Source organism: Syngnathoides biaculeatus, chromosome 20 (assembly GCF_019802595.1).
Source record: "Syngnathoides biaculeatus isolate LvHL_M chromosome 20, ASM1980259v1, whole genome shotgun sequence".
In the NCBI taxonomy this organism is placed as follows: domain Eukaryota; kingdom Metazoa; phylum Chordata; class Actinopteri; order Syngnathiformes; family Syngnathidae; genus Syngnathoides; species Syngnathoides biaculeatus.
The window spans coordinates 13,276,962-13,289,845 of NC_084659.1; the positions used below are offsets into that span (position 1 = coordinate 13,276,962).

A 12,884-nucleotide genomic window follows, 5' to 3' on the forward strand; every position below is an offset into this window, starting at 1 on the left:
TCAATATTCCCGAATAATATATATTTTAAATTGCACCGTGGCGTGAAAGTGACGAACAAGCATAGGGGATGCAGTCAAACCGGATACTGGTGTGCTTTTATTTTGATAGAATGCAGGAAGTAGTTTTGTTGTCCTGTGAGTTTTGACATCAGGCAGCTTGATAGCACCCCTCCCGTCCCTCAGCCCCGAGACTGGAGAGGTCCTTCTCCGAACACTTAGCAGGATTTGCAGCCTCCCCCATCAAAAAGACGTTTTCGAAGGGTTCGCTCCGTCGCCTCTCGCCTCGTTGAGTTTCCGGGGACGCCGGTTCGTTTCGTCGGAACCGAGCGCTCGCTGTGTTTTTCGCCCTACTTCTGTGGGCGGATACAGCGGAGGAGGGCATCCGGGCCTGGCAGCTCCGGAGGGTCCGCTTGAAACCACGGAATTCACCGTTTATAGGTAAAATTCTCTCAAATAGCCCTTGTGGAAACAATTTGTTGTGTCCGGTTGTGGAGTCCGCGACGTTCCAGGAAATTCGGCCGCAAAGACGAGGGCTGTGGAGTGGTTTGAGGCGACAAAAATGTCAACACGAGGAAATTGCGATTGCACGTTTGTACTGTTAGAGCACGACAAATGCCTTCCGTTTCATCCCCGGAATACCTCAGTCGTTGTGCGGTGTGCAAATATTTGAGTTTGTTTACATAACGTGTGTGCGTGGGATGGTTACCCGTATGTTACTGTTTAGTAGTTGACTGCGTTTACAACAACAATTCATAGGAATGCCACTTTTAAGTGCGCTACGACGCAATACTGCACAATCATTGACGAATCGCCTAAAGTCTCCCCTTTTTTACAGCCGCTTGATTAATACGTTGTTTTCCAATTCATTTCGTTATTATATTTTTTTTGCCATGCCCATGATGCCCTTGGAGGTTGCAAGAGTTAGTTGCACCTGCTCCCGTTTCTTCTCCCAAAGTGCTGCATGTATCAATAGTGCAGTTTGACCCCAGTTTGCTTCATTAGTGTGCATGTGTCCAAAGCAGTCAGTGTGTTTTCTGACCCACATCCAGATGTAGGACGCTGTTGGCTATCGGGGGTGGCGCAGCCCCAGAGGACAAAAGTCATTATTACCCTGGCATCCCCCTACCCGTCATTCTTAGGCCATGTAGAACTGCTTGTATTTACAGTTGTGCCTTGGTTGCTGAACAAAATCCGTTCCAGAAAGATGGTTGAAAACCAAAACGTTTGAAAATGAATGGAAAATGGAAATCATGCGTTCCAAGCCTAAAACAGTTTTTTTTAAGCGGTTTTTAGCTTTTCCTGATAATAAACTGCATAGTAGAAATAGTACTTTATATAATTATATCACTTAAGAAATATATTTATTTTTTTGTTTAAAATGTATGCTTTAGCCTAGTAGAGCATGCTAGGCTGGGACTGCGTTGCCGTATCTGTAGTGATTCGCCTCCGAGCCTTGTAAACCTTTTTTTTTTTTTTTTTTTTTAACAAAAGTGCAGAATAACTTTGAACAAGCAATAATGAGGGGGGAAAAAAAAAATGAAAAAAAATTGGTTATTTGTACAGAAAGTACTTCACGTAAAAAAAAGAACTTGCAACTAGGGGTAGTGTTAATGGAACAAAAGAAAAAAGCAATGCAAAACAACAGTTCCAGATGTCTTCGGTGGGGGTGACTCGCCCCTTTTTCCACAAAGATCGAATCCGTTTCTGCTGTCTTTTAAGCACTTTTCTGAAGTGCTTCATGACAACATCCTTAAAATTTAGCAGTGCTCTGCAACATTCAGCTTTATTCAAGTGATAAAGTTCTACAAAATTATGGATGTCGTCCAATGTAGCGCAGATAGCTTTAATATCAGTACTTGAGACATCGTTCCTGCCTTCAGCGTCATCAGACGACATCTCCCTTCCTCGCCAACAATCTCCCCAGCGAACTGCTACTCGTTTCACGAAAATAAGAAGCAACTTTTCGACTTCCTCCAAGATGTGTGGCCTCTGCTTGGTCGACACGGTTGCTCCTTTAGCAAGATCACTTGCTTTGAGGGCATCGTTGTGTTTCAGAGTGGTGCTGATCGGCGGTTTCACCATGCCATAGTTCTTCCATAGCTCCGAAACACGGACGCCAGATTTGTGCTCGGCTCTCGAATCCTTCTTGAAGTCGACAGTTTTACGCACCACTTTCCTTATTTCAGCACCAGGAGAGGAGTGTGTGGGTCAACTGGTTGTTACGTCGTTTCCGGGTTTTTTCGAGGGTGCGTTCGAAAGCACAATAACAAATCGTCGCGGGTCAGCTGGTCGGGGTGTTCGAATACCGATTTTTGTTGGAAAACCAAAGCAAAAAAAAAAAAAACAAAAAAAAAAAAAACGCTGAATTTTCGTTCGGAAACCGATTTATATGGAAACAGAGACGTTCGAAAACCGAGGTACCACTGTACTTTTTGTGTCTTGGAACTGATGGTTGACAGTCACGTATGGCTCACAGACTCTGAGTGGGCCTACTTGTCGTGAACGTGCTGGTTTTAGTTTCTCTTAGAACAGAAAGACCGCACCAAGTCTTATTGTTTGAAAGTTCAACGTTTGAAACGATGACTTAAAATGAAATGTTATTTTTTCTACTCTCTTCACACCTCTCTTCACAGGACTTTGCTAACTTGAATGGAATACTACCTTCCATTTTTAGAGTCCTCTGAGAGCCGTAGTGATTGCTCAAAGAAAAATCTCAACGCATTTTCAACGCATTAAGGGCCAGAGTCAATGTCAAAAGCGACTTCCTGACCCCAGATCCCAACACGCTGACAAATTCTACTGTAATCCTCACTTTCGGTTGTCACTTGGGTCTCGGTATTACTTGGACAATTCTAGTTTGTAGCAGCTCGAGTGGTGAAAAGTGATTATTTTGGTCATATGTTGGATCCTGCGATGATAATTTTCAGTTTTCTTGGAATAATTTAGCAATATGATGGATTTTTACAGGATCTGGCTATCTTATTTTGGGAAAAAAAGGTAGTAAAATGATTGGGAACACCTCAAAGTAAGATGCGGTGTAATTGATAAGCAACGATTGCCACAATAATCATCAGTTTTCAATACCGCTTATCCCCACTAGGGCCGGAGGTGACCCTAACCCAGTTGACTTTGGAGTCCATTTGTGACCGGACATTCGCAGTGCACAAATATGCAAATGACGGATGACCCTCATGTTGTCTTTAAAGGACACTATAGAAATATGACTAAACCTAACGTGCCTATTTTTCATACATAGGAGAAAACCCACGGTGGCAATTAAAATGGAGCATAGAATGAATAACCGGATATTCAAAAATGTACTTCAACAATCATCGCGAGTTGCATAAGGCCTCCATAATTGCCCACGATGTTTCGCCGCTACGCAGACGGCGCTCGCTAACGATCAGCCTCTAAAACACTGTTGCTATTGGCAACCGCTCTGGCTCTCTGTCTCTCCCCCCCCCCCCCCCCTTCGTTTACATAAGGTTCAAATCATTCTTTTTTTTTTTTTTTTTGTATGTGGTGAACGTGCGCACTTGTTGAGATTTTGGCCAGTACCCGTCCGCTTTTGAGTGGGTATCGTGGAAAGGGCGTCCCGCGGGAAATATTGTTTTTGCGGCTTGGGAATGAATACAAACCGTGCCGGGTGACGCACTACAGAAAGGATGTGGACTATGCGAAGAATCTGAAGCGGTGTGAGTTTATTCTATCGCTCTATCCCATCAGACCGATGTGACACGGGCATCTAACGAGCGTTCGTCCTCCTCCGCGAATGGCGTCGGGCGTCAGAAGGGAGGAGGTTCGTGTCAGCGGCGTCGCCTTCGCTAGTCCGCCGCACATTCGACTGTAACACTCGTGCGCTTCAAATCAGATTGTCTGCATTGTCATGGCGCTCTTCCAGATGTGCGAGGGTTGAGTTGGGCTAGGCCGAGATTGGCTCATAATCCGGGGATTAAACGGTGGCATTTGTTGGAGCGGCGTCAGACGGGGATTACGCGCGCACGCTCGGGTCACGTCGGCGTATAAACAAGTCCGTGGCTCATTCATGATGAAATAACATCAGGCGGAGTGAAAGCCGCGCCTCCATTTGCACACCAAAGCGGGACAGGTGTTGATGTGCCGACTCCCGCGCGGGAGGGGGCGGGACGGAGTTTGACAAATTGGCACAAACGATGTCCCTTGGGGGTGAAATAGAATGACCTTTCCGACGGCGATCTTAAGCTCCACCACCTTAGCCATGTCCCACAAGCTTCCAAAATGGCGACTGAACAGAACATGTTTGAAGTGGATTTTCTATCACATGGTCCAGATAATATTGGGGTATGTTTTTTGCCAAATGGATCAGACTTGTCCAAGAGAGTTCTACAGAGAGGTCTTAACTATTTCACGTAAGGGTGTGTACACGGATTTAAGATTTTGGACAGAGCAGGACCCAATGTCAGAGTTACGGCAAAACGTTGGCGATCGACGCAAAAAAGTTTGACACCTCACAAACTTCATATTGAAATCCAACAGGATCAAATAGCGGAATCATACTGCGCATGTAAAGCAGGGTGAGTACTTTTTATGTGGAAAAATCCAAAGTAATATCGTTGTAGTGTTTGTAAGTGAGTGAGTGTATTCATTTGACTTGGCTCGTAATGGAACCCAGTGCTCTATCTTAAAAGTCCGTCGTGCTACAAATAGACATCCCTCTTGCATGACATGGCGCATTTACGTATCCCTAACGTGACTCTTCGGCATAAAACATGACACACTTCATTCAGCAGGTCAGTGATACGCTAACAAAGGGAAAGTTGTTCTCCTGCAATGTATAAAGCTGTGATAATAATTCAGTCAAAGGCAGAGAAGATACTTCTCCCTCGCTTACCTTCGAACAACCAGCCATATTGTACACATTTACTTAGTATGTGCGGTTTTCCGCAAGCCTTCATCCATCGTAGACACTTCGTCAACTGTGTTTTACGCTTTGGAAAATGAATCAACCAGGCCCCTTGTAACCAAGCAGGATATCTTGGATCAGAATTTCATCTGAGGACCATTTTCTTCATAACATTAACTTTTCCAAGCGCATGCTACTGACAACCAGGGGCGTGTCAAGCCAGGGGTTAAGACAATGCGGCTGTCTGATTGGCTATTATTGTACGAGTGATTGACAGCTCGGAAAGGTCCATTGACTTCAGCGCTGACCCAGGACAGAGGCCAAGAAAGACGACGCGAGTTTTTCACGCTTACTTAACCTCGAATTCCGCTCTATCCGTCAGTGGCATTACCTTTTAATCTATATCAGGCATGTCTATGTCTTTCCTCTGAGTGAGATAATCATTGACATCCCCCCCCTCAAAAAAAAAAGGGATTATGTTGGAATATTTCGCAAAAGTCTACACACCCTCTGTTCAAATTAAACTGGACAAACATAACAAACTCCGCATCCCAGTTATGAGTGGGTTTGCCCTGTTGGGAAGTCACATTATTTCCCCCTCATGAAAATCAGGTTAAAAATAATTGGCGTTGTGAAGGTCATGGGTCATAATTAATAGTGGAAGGTTTAAAAAAAGAGTTACCTTGGTGTAATTGTTCTTTGTTTTTCTTATCAGAGCCTGTCCTTGCTTCTCACTGTGTTTGCACCGCATTATGATTATTTTTTTTTTATCTGAAAGATAAAATCAGGCCCACGCACATTTGCACAGGTTCCAATCCCGTGCAGTCGTCGTCACCGCTGATTTATGGATAAAAGCAAAATTAAACAGCAGGACATATTGCGGGAAGCGTCCTAGAACGAAACCGAGTAAAACCTGTCAACGGTCTCCCCCTTGTGAATCTCTCGCAGTCGGCTTCCAACGCAGTGAGAAATTTGTTCCATCGAGTTTCCTCACACTGAGAGGTGTGAAAATGACACTCTCCATATCACAATGGTGAACGGGTGCATCTTTTTTTTTTTTTCCTCAGCTTCAGGAGAAGAAAATCCTGTGTATATTTTTTTTTTAAATCGCATTTTCATCAAGTCTGGTCGATATCGACGATACACATTGCACAGTAGTCTTTCAGCTAAAAGCATAACAGGAAGGTAGCGTGGCAGAAAGTCTTTCATCTGGGCTTTTTATTTTTATTTTTTTAAAGCTTGCAAATAGCAGAACTAACAGAAAGACGTACAATATGATGATTTGCAACAAGCTTTCACGGGAACACGGTTTTGCCCCGAGGACAGGAAAGTGCTCACCCAACATGGTGCCTTAAGGACAGACCACCTGCTCCAATGGCCCTCGGGGGGGGGAAGCGGAGATATTTGGAACTTTATCGAGGGAATCGGCTGTTGGTGTCTTACGTATCCCGACAAATTGTCATAAATGTCGCCAGTGCAGGTCACCAAAATGAAACAGATTTGACGTCATACGACTCCTGCGTTTAAATCTGTACAATAGTCGAGGCTGGTTTTTCCCAAAGCGTTGAGCGTTATGTCAACAGCAGAGTGGAAGGAAGCGCAGCGATGGTCTTCCAGTCCACTGCACCGGGGCAAAAAAGAGCGGATGATGTCGGGAGCATGTGTACAGAGACTGGGCATCCGCGGTAATGCGTCGCCCCGCATCAATTGTTCACTGCGTCAGTACAGACCAAAACCCAGAATGGGGTAAAAAGGACTATTTTTAGCTTCTCCGCAGTGGTTTCCTTTTGGCCGTATAATGCGACACCGCAAAGGTTGACGGGTGGCCGTTTGTCCCGGTCGCCCACTTTCACTTGACTTGGCGTCAAGCGCGAGATCCTTCGCCTGCTCGAGTGTCTTTCGAGATTGCATCGTGAGGGATTTTCACCTTGTGTGTGTTTGCGGATTCATAACAATGCAGACTGGATCCGCTGATTTGGAGGCTTATCCTGAGTAATTGAAGATTAGCGAAGAGTGCCTGAGGCGTGACCTCAAACGCCGCACACAAATTTAGAGAAAAACGCACAAAGTAGAAGCTTTATTTCAGTCAAAATGGAGTATTATTTTGGTCTCTGACGGCTTTGTGTTTGTCATGGGGCGATCATGTGCTGCGTTTACCTTTTTTATGCTACGGTCTTCGAAATATCTAAATATCGTGGCCTTAATCTCGCTGTTCCTCTCCTCCGCCTTTTATCTTTGGTCCTTCCTTCCACATGATCAGTCTTATCTTTTCGTCACAGTTGTCCTGGGTTTATATCCTTTTTTTTCCCCACTCTTTGAACAGTAAAATGAAGTGGTTTGTAAGAGTAAAAGAAAAAAAATTCTGACTGCTTGCCGTTGCCACAATATTAACATGCAGTACAGCGAAGCCATGATTATGAGTGACCCAAATGTAAATGCATTTTTTTTTTTTTTTTTTTTTTTTTTTTTTAGGTACATGCAAACTTCACCCACGCTGCCGCTCCAGTGAAGTGAGAAAAACGGAGGGATGGCATAATCCCCTATCAAAAGAGACGAGAACGTTTGCAAATGTTAAGCTCACGGGCAGACGCGCATCTCTTCCTAGGCCACGCCCCTTAAAGCACACGGGTAGTGCAGTGCGTTTGGGAATTACTCCTTATTTGAACGTGTGTCAGGAACAGATTCCTGGCATTTCGTTTAATTAAGAGTAGGCTGAGTTACAAGCTCGCTCGGAAAAGGAATGAAAGTCGTAATTCAACGTCTGGCTGCGCTCCGCTGTTGCATTTGCAGTTGTCCAAGCATCTTTAAGAAGAGTGTTGTTTATTTTAGCCAAGGTAGATTCGAGTTTTTTGTTTGTTAAATGCGGTTTTGGTGCAACTAGACGCGGCGATGGTTGCTCAGGGCTCCGGCGGTGTTGCCAGTTTCAACACATGCCTCAAAATAAAGCATAATAGTTCCCTTTTGAATGCTTCTGTAACACCTCTTTTTCCCATTTAATTGTCATTTAATAATAATATTACTTTTGTGCTCTGGCCGCTCACAAGAACTCAGCCAAGGCCCAGAGGGTCAGTCATGCTGAAGCGCCCCCCCTATTTTTTCTTTTTTTTTCTCTCTCTCTCTTTTTCGGGCTTCTCCGGGGCAAACAAAAGGTTCTTTGAGCCGAGCGCACCCACCGGACCGGGCAGCAGCAACTGACGGCGTTTGTGCGCGTCCTCATGGCTACACAAACACATGCTTGTGACTGTACCGCCGGCGCTGGAAGCCTTTGAAACACTTCTGCCGATTCATGGTGAAAAGCGGTGCATTATTTTGAAAGCCTCTGCTGACGAGCAGGTTAAATTGCTCGGAAATGAATCAAAGGCTCGTGAGCAAATGCTACCGATCGATCGGAGGGATCGATCCACCGTGTTGACTTTAGGGAGGTGACGCCCTTTTGCACTTTCACGTCTTTCGAGGTGATTTCTTCGTGTGTCTTACATAACGCTGCATTCTAGTGTGGCAATAAAGGGGAAACTCCCCGGTGTCTACACATGTTCCACTCTGGTCCACCTGTCATCCCTATAAACATTCTAAAATAGATATTGTAATGAAAAATACACAATACATTATTCACTTCAATGTCTATATGAAAAAATAAATATGAGCGTAGAGCGCGTCATCCATGCGCAAAGTTGCGGAAGTCTCATTGGACATCCAAGTGGTTGCCATATTGGCTGCATCTTCTGTTCGTGACGTCACGCTGGGACATTCGCCGTTATGAAGACGGTGTGCCAGCTGCTATAGGAGACGAACACGCCACTTCAGACACTGAAGCTCTTTTCGAAGAACAGAACATCTCACAACCGAGAGAAGTGACCGGGGCAATATTAGCCTATCGTTTCAAGGCATCTTTAGATGATATGCGGATCAAGGCCAAACCGCCTCCCTGTCCGAGCCACCTCCGCGCGGCGGTGATTAAAAACAAACCCCACTCGCGAGCGACATCAATGCCTCGGCCAAACCTCCGCGACGGAGATGAGCCACTCTGCCCTGATGCCACAATCAGCCACCCCAGCTCAGCGCCACAATCAGCCACCCCCAACTGATGTCGTGATCGCAGCTGACGAGGCACGGCTTCGGCGGCGGCTTGTCCGACACTGTCCTCGGCTTTTACGGGTACATCATACATACATTTAGCACCCCTAACTTAGGTGTGCGGATTTTTTGTTTCATTGTGAGAGGATTACACCCCCCCCCCAAAAAAAAAAAAAAAACAAAAAAAAAACTGTGGCGACCCCTTACGGGACAAGCTGAAAGGAAAAGAAGATGCATACCTACCTGTCATTTGGAACCTACAAAGATCTTGTCCTTTGCACCCATGCAATCCATTTTTCACACCGAACTGGGTCTTTTTGAAAATTATGAAGAGCGAATCCATCCTCCCGATTGTTCGAACAATATCCATCTCAAACAACAAGCCGGAAATTTGGCTAACACAAAGAAACGACGATTTACCTTCCAGCAGGTAAAAGTAATAGAAACGGACAAGACTGCTTGAGTGCGCTATTGCCCTCTGCGTCACTTCCTGCTTCTTCTCGTAAACAAATCCCTCAAGAGGATTTTCCTGGCAGGAGTTCCAAAAAGCAAAATCATGTTTTTGGGGTGGGAAAAAAACAGATAGGTCCATACTAGCTGCCGTTTTTTCATTAATAGCATACTAAAAATCATGTATTTCATGACAGTGGCACTTTAAAAATGACTGAAGGGGGCCCGTGAAACCGCCTCTCCCGGCCATGGATAAAGTCATGACATAGCCAGAAAAATTCAGCACCTGCGTTAGGTGACATTTCACCTACCGGATTTTCCATCTCGCTGTAGCATTTATCAAAAAGTCAAGAGTGTGTCTGTAACGAGGGACTGTGTTGAGAACAGTTGAGGAGTTGTAAATTATATTGTCTTGTTCTCGCCTTGTATTTTGTTTGTTGTTTTGAATGGTGCTGAGAAGTAATTCCTAAAAGCTGGCAAGAGTTCAATTTTTTTCTTCATGTTGGTTGAAGTTTACTGTCGCTGACTCATCCCAGAGAGGCTTTTTCAAGGCCATCTCCATTCACACGCGTTTCAGTGCAGCCTTCAGTCGATTGTTGTCCTCCGTCGTCCTAATGGCCGTACGTCATATGTACATGCCTGATGGTTTACTTGTTTTTTTTTTTTTTGTTTTTTTTTCCCCCATTCCATTCTGCTTGTCTGAGTGTTCCCTTTTCACCGGATCTACTCAGTCGTCAAATCCACCAGTTCTTTCTTTGAGCTCGACGTTATTCTGCACAGGTTGCATGGGTAGCATTTTGTTTCGAAACGGAGTCTCCTGTTCCCGGTACGGTAGAACGTGTGGTTCCAAGTCCTGGATGGACTCGAGTGGTGTTGGTTAGGAAGCCGCGCACTAACTTTGAAGAGCAAAGCTAGCCGAAACAAGATCTTTCGTTGTCGTAACAACGGGACAAAGACATAAGGCATTGCATTGTGCGCTCTTCTGAATTTCAATTTTTTTTATTACTGTTTTTGACTGATACTTCATATAAAAACTACAATTGGCAGGGAAGGCTAAACTCATAGGAGCTATTTAGTGCTTTCTGAATAATCTAGGCTCAAAGTTTTTTTTTTTTTTTTTTTTTTTAAATATTTTTTAATTAGCAGCAGTATGGGAGATGATTGCTTCTCTCGCTACCCAGAGGTACGTTTGACGTCACGAAGAAATAGTCCGTTTCTTGGGCGAGTATTTCTGGCCATTGATTGACACTAATTTTGCAGTTGAGGATGTTTGATTGTGGGTTGCTCTGGCTCAAAATTACATGGTAACAGATGGCAATTTGCACACTGCCTTTGCCTGTGTTTTCATTTCAAGCAAATGCGGGCGAGAAGCTAACCCCAGGTCGAGTTTTGGGCTGGCCCAAGTTTTAATCCCTCAACAAGCAAAATATTACCGCTGGGTGAGAGGAATGCGTTCTTACACGACTGGAAGTGACACTCGCTCCACGTAAATATGAGTGCGCTCCCTTGCCTGCCGGCTCGCTATTTCACCAAGTAGTACCGTACACTCGGCTGATTTCATGGCTTTCGAGCAAACACAGAGACGCCATTATGTCCCCTCTCTCGCTGCTCTTGCCTCACTCGTCTATCAACGCCTTTTTTTCCATTTTTTTTTTTTAACTCTCCAACCAAAGCGAAGGACGCTTTTCATTTCTTTTCTGATATTATGAGCGAGAAAGAAGCGGAAAGAAGGAAGCAAGAGGAGGTTTGGGGACGGAGGCGTGTGGGAATTCTCGGCCCATTAATTAGGCCTCCTGGTGTGGGTGATGCGTCCCCCCTACGACGGCGACCCGCGATGCCTTGAGGATGCTTCCGGGGGGGGTGGTCAGATAGATGGGGAAGGTTTTTATCCATTTTTTTTTTTTTTTATAGAATGTGGGTCCATATTTCCGGATTTGCTGCTGATGAAAGAGAGGCAGTAGGGGAGGGGGTTGGTATTCCCTCTTTGTAGCAGTTGCCAGATTTTCATTGTACATTCCCTCGCATAGACTCCCATCACAGGCAATCAGATGCTTTGCGCACACACGTGCACACGCACACTGGGATCATAAGCCTTTGTTTTGCGGCAGAGATAAAACCCAGCTCTGTTGCGGGCCTCTGTCCCCAGTACAAAGAGTACTTTTTTGTCTTTGTGTGCTCGTGTGTGTGTGTGTGTGTGTAACTGAATTAATTTTATATTAGCATGGCGTTACTTTGACACATAATTTCTATCTTCATTACATTGTTTCCCTTCAATGGTGTTGTATAGCTGTGTAGTGCGCACTTGTGACTGTCTCTGTGTTTGTGGGGGTGTGGTGTGGGGGGGGGGTCATCAGATCCGCATGGTGACAGAGGCATCAGGGGGTTGGCATGACACACTTCCCCTTCAAAAGTGGGCCAATCGCACGAGCACAACGCACGGCGCAAACATTTTCAGTCGCGCGGCATGATTCTTTCTAAGCAGAAAGGATTTGTGAATTGCTAATATAAATATTTAGAGGGCCTACTTTTTGGGGGTTTTGATCCGAATATATCTGGGTGAGTGTGTGCAAATTTTCGGGACTTTTTCATGCCGCTGTTTGAACACTGTAAAAAGCAAAATCAGCCATCGTGTAAATCCACGTTAATGTTTCATCGTTTTTTTCTTCATTTTAATTTTTAGCCAAGATATAATAAATTGGTGATCCTTTTCAAGGCAAATTTGGACAGGGTAGTCGAGATAGGAAAGCTTTCTTATTTTGTTTTAGTAGTACAAAAGTTACACATTGCATCAAATGTTTTTCCTTGAATCTAAGAAATGGAAACAGCTGTGATGAATGAAGCAAGAAAAATGACAATTCCCAACATTGGGTGACAGTTGCTATGGAAACCGCATTCCCCATTAATGACAACTTTACTAACAACGATTTCACTTCCGTGGCCCGAACTGGGGCGAGTGCTGCAGACTGGGAGGGCGTTTGGGGCAGCACGGGGTGTACTGTCGTTCACCAAAAATGCCGTCAGCGCCTAAAACCAGGCGGGATGGAGGTTGATGATGCGCGAAGGTCATACATAATCGGCACACGAACCCCTCGATGATTAATAACTTGCGCCGTGCACCGACATGGATGACAAGCTGTCAAAAAGGGATGCGTCATGAGCGGAAAGAAGTGACGGCGAGGGTGAGCCAGATTAGTCGCGGAGGGTCAGCTGGGACGGGTGGGCCATTTCTCCGTCTCTTTCCTCCCTTAGCGCGCACGCACACTCGACGGGGCGTCGACGCAGCAGCACAATGAGCGGGCGGCAGCCGGAGGGCTATCGGGCAAGGTGTTTCCTGCCAACGCCGCCGCGTCAACACTCGTCTGGATCAGCGACGACGGCGTGACGAAGTCCTCGTCTCCTCCCCTAATTAGTCTAATCCCCCCGGTTGATAAGCGAAAATAGCCTTATTGGAGTCTGCGATTTTTCATCTTTTATTCAC

The 12,884-nt window shown here is 45.2% G+C and overlaps 1 protein-coding gene across 3 annotated transcripts in view; it reads left to right on the forward strand.

Moving 5' to 3' along the window:
• The first annotated feature begins 92 nt into the window (after positions 1-92).
• Positions 93-12,884, forward strand: part of cdk17 (cyclin dependent kinase 17) — a 31,932-nt gene continuing 19,140 nt past the window's right edge. The window contains exons 1-2 of one of the 3 annotated variants that reach the window (XM_061806581.1): positions 93-438; positions 4,516-4,553. The gene's annotated coding sequence lies outside the window, so the exon portion shown is untranslated. Of the gene's footprint in view, positions 439-4,515; positions 4,554-11,799; positions 11,963-12,884 lie in introns of those variants that run through there. The other 2 variants (XM_061806580.1, XM_061806582.1) reach the window with 2 other exon arrangements.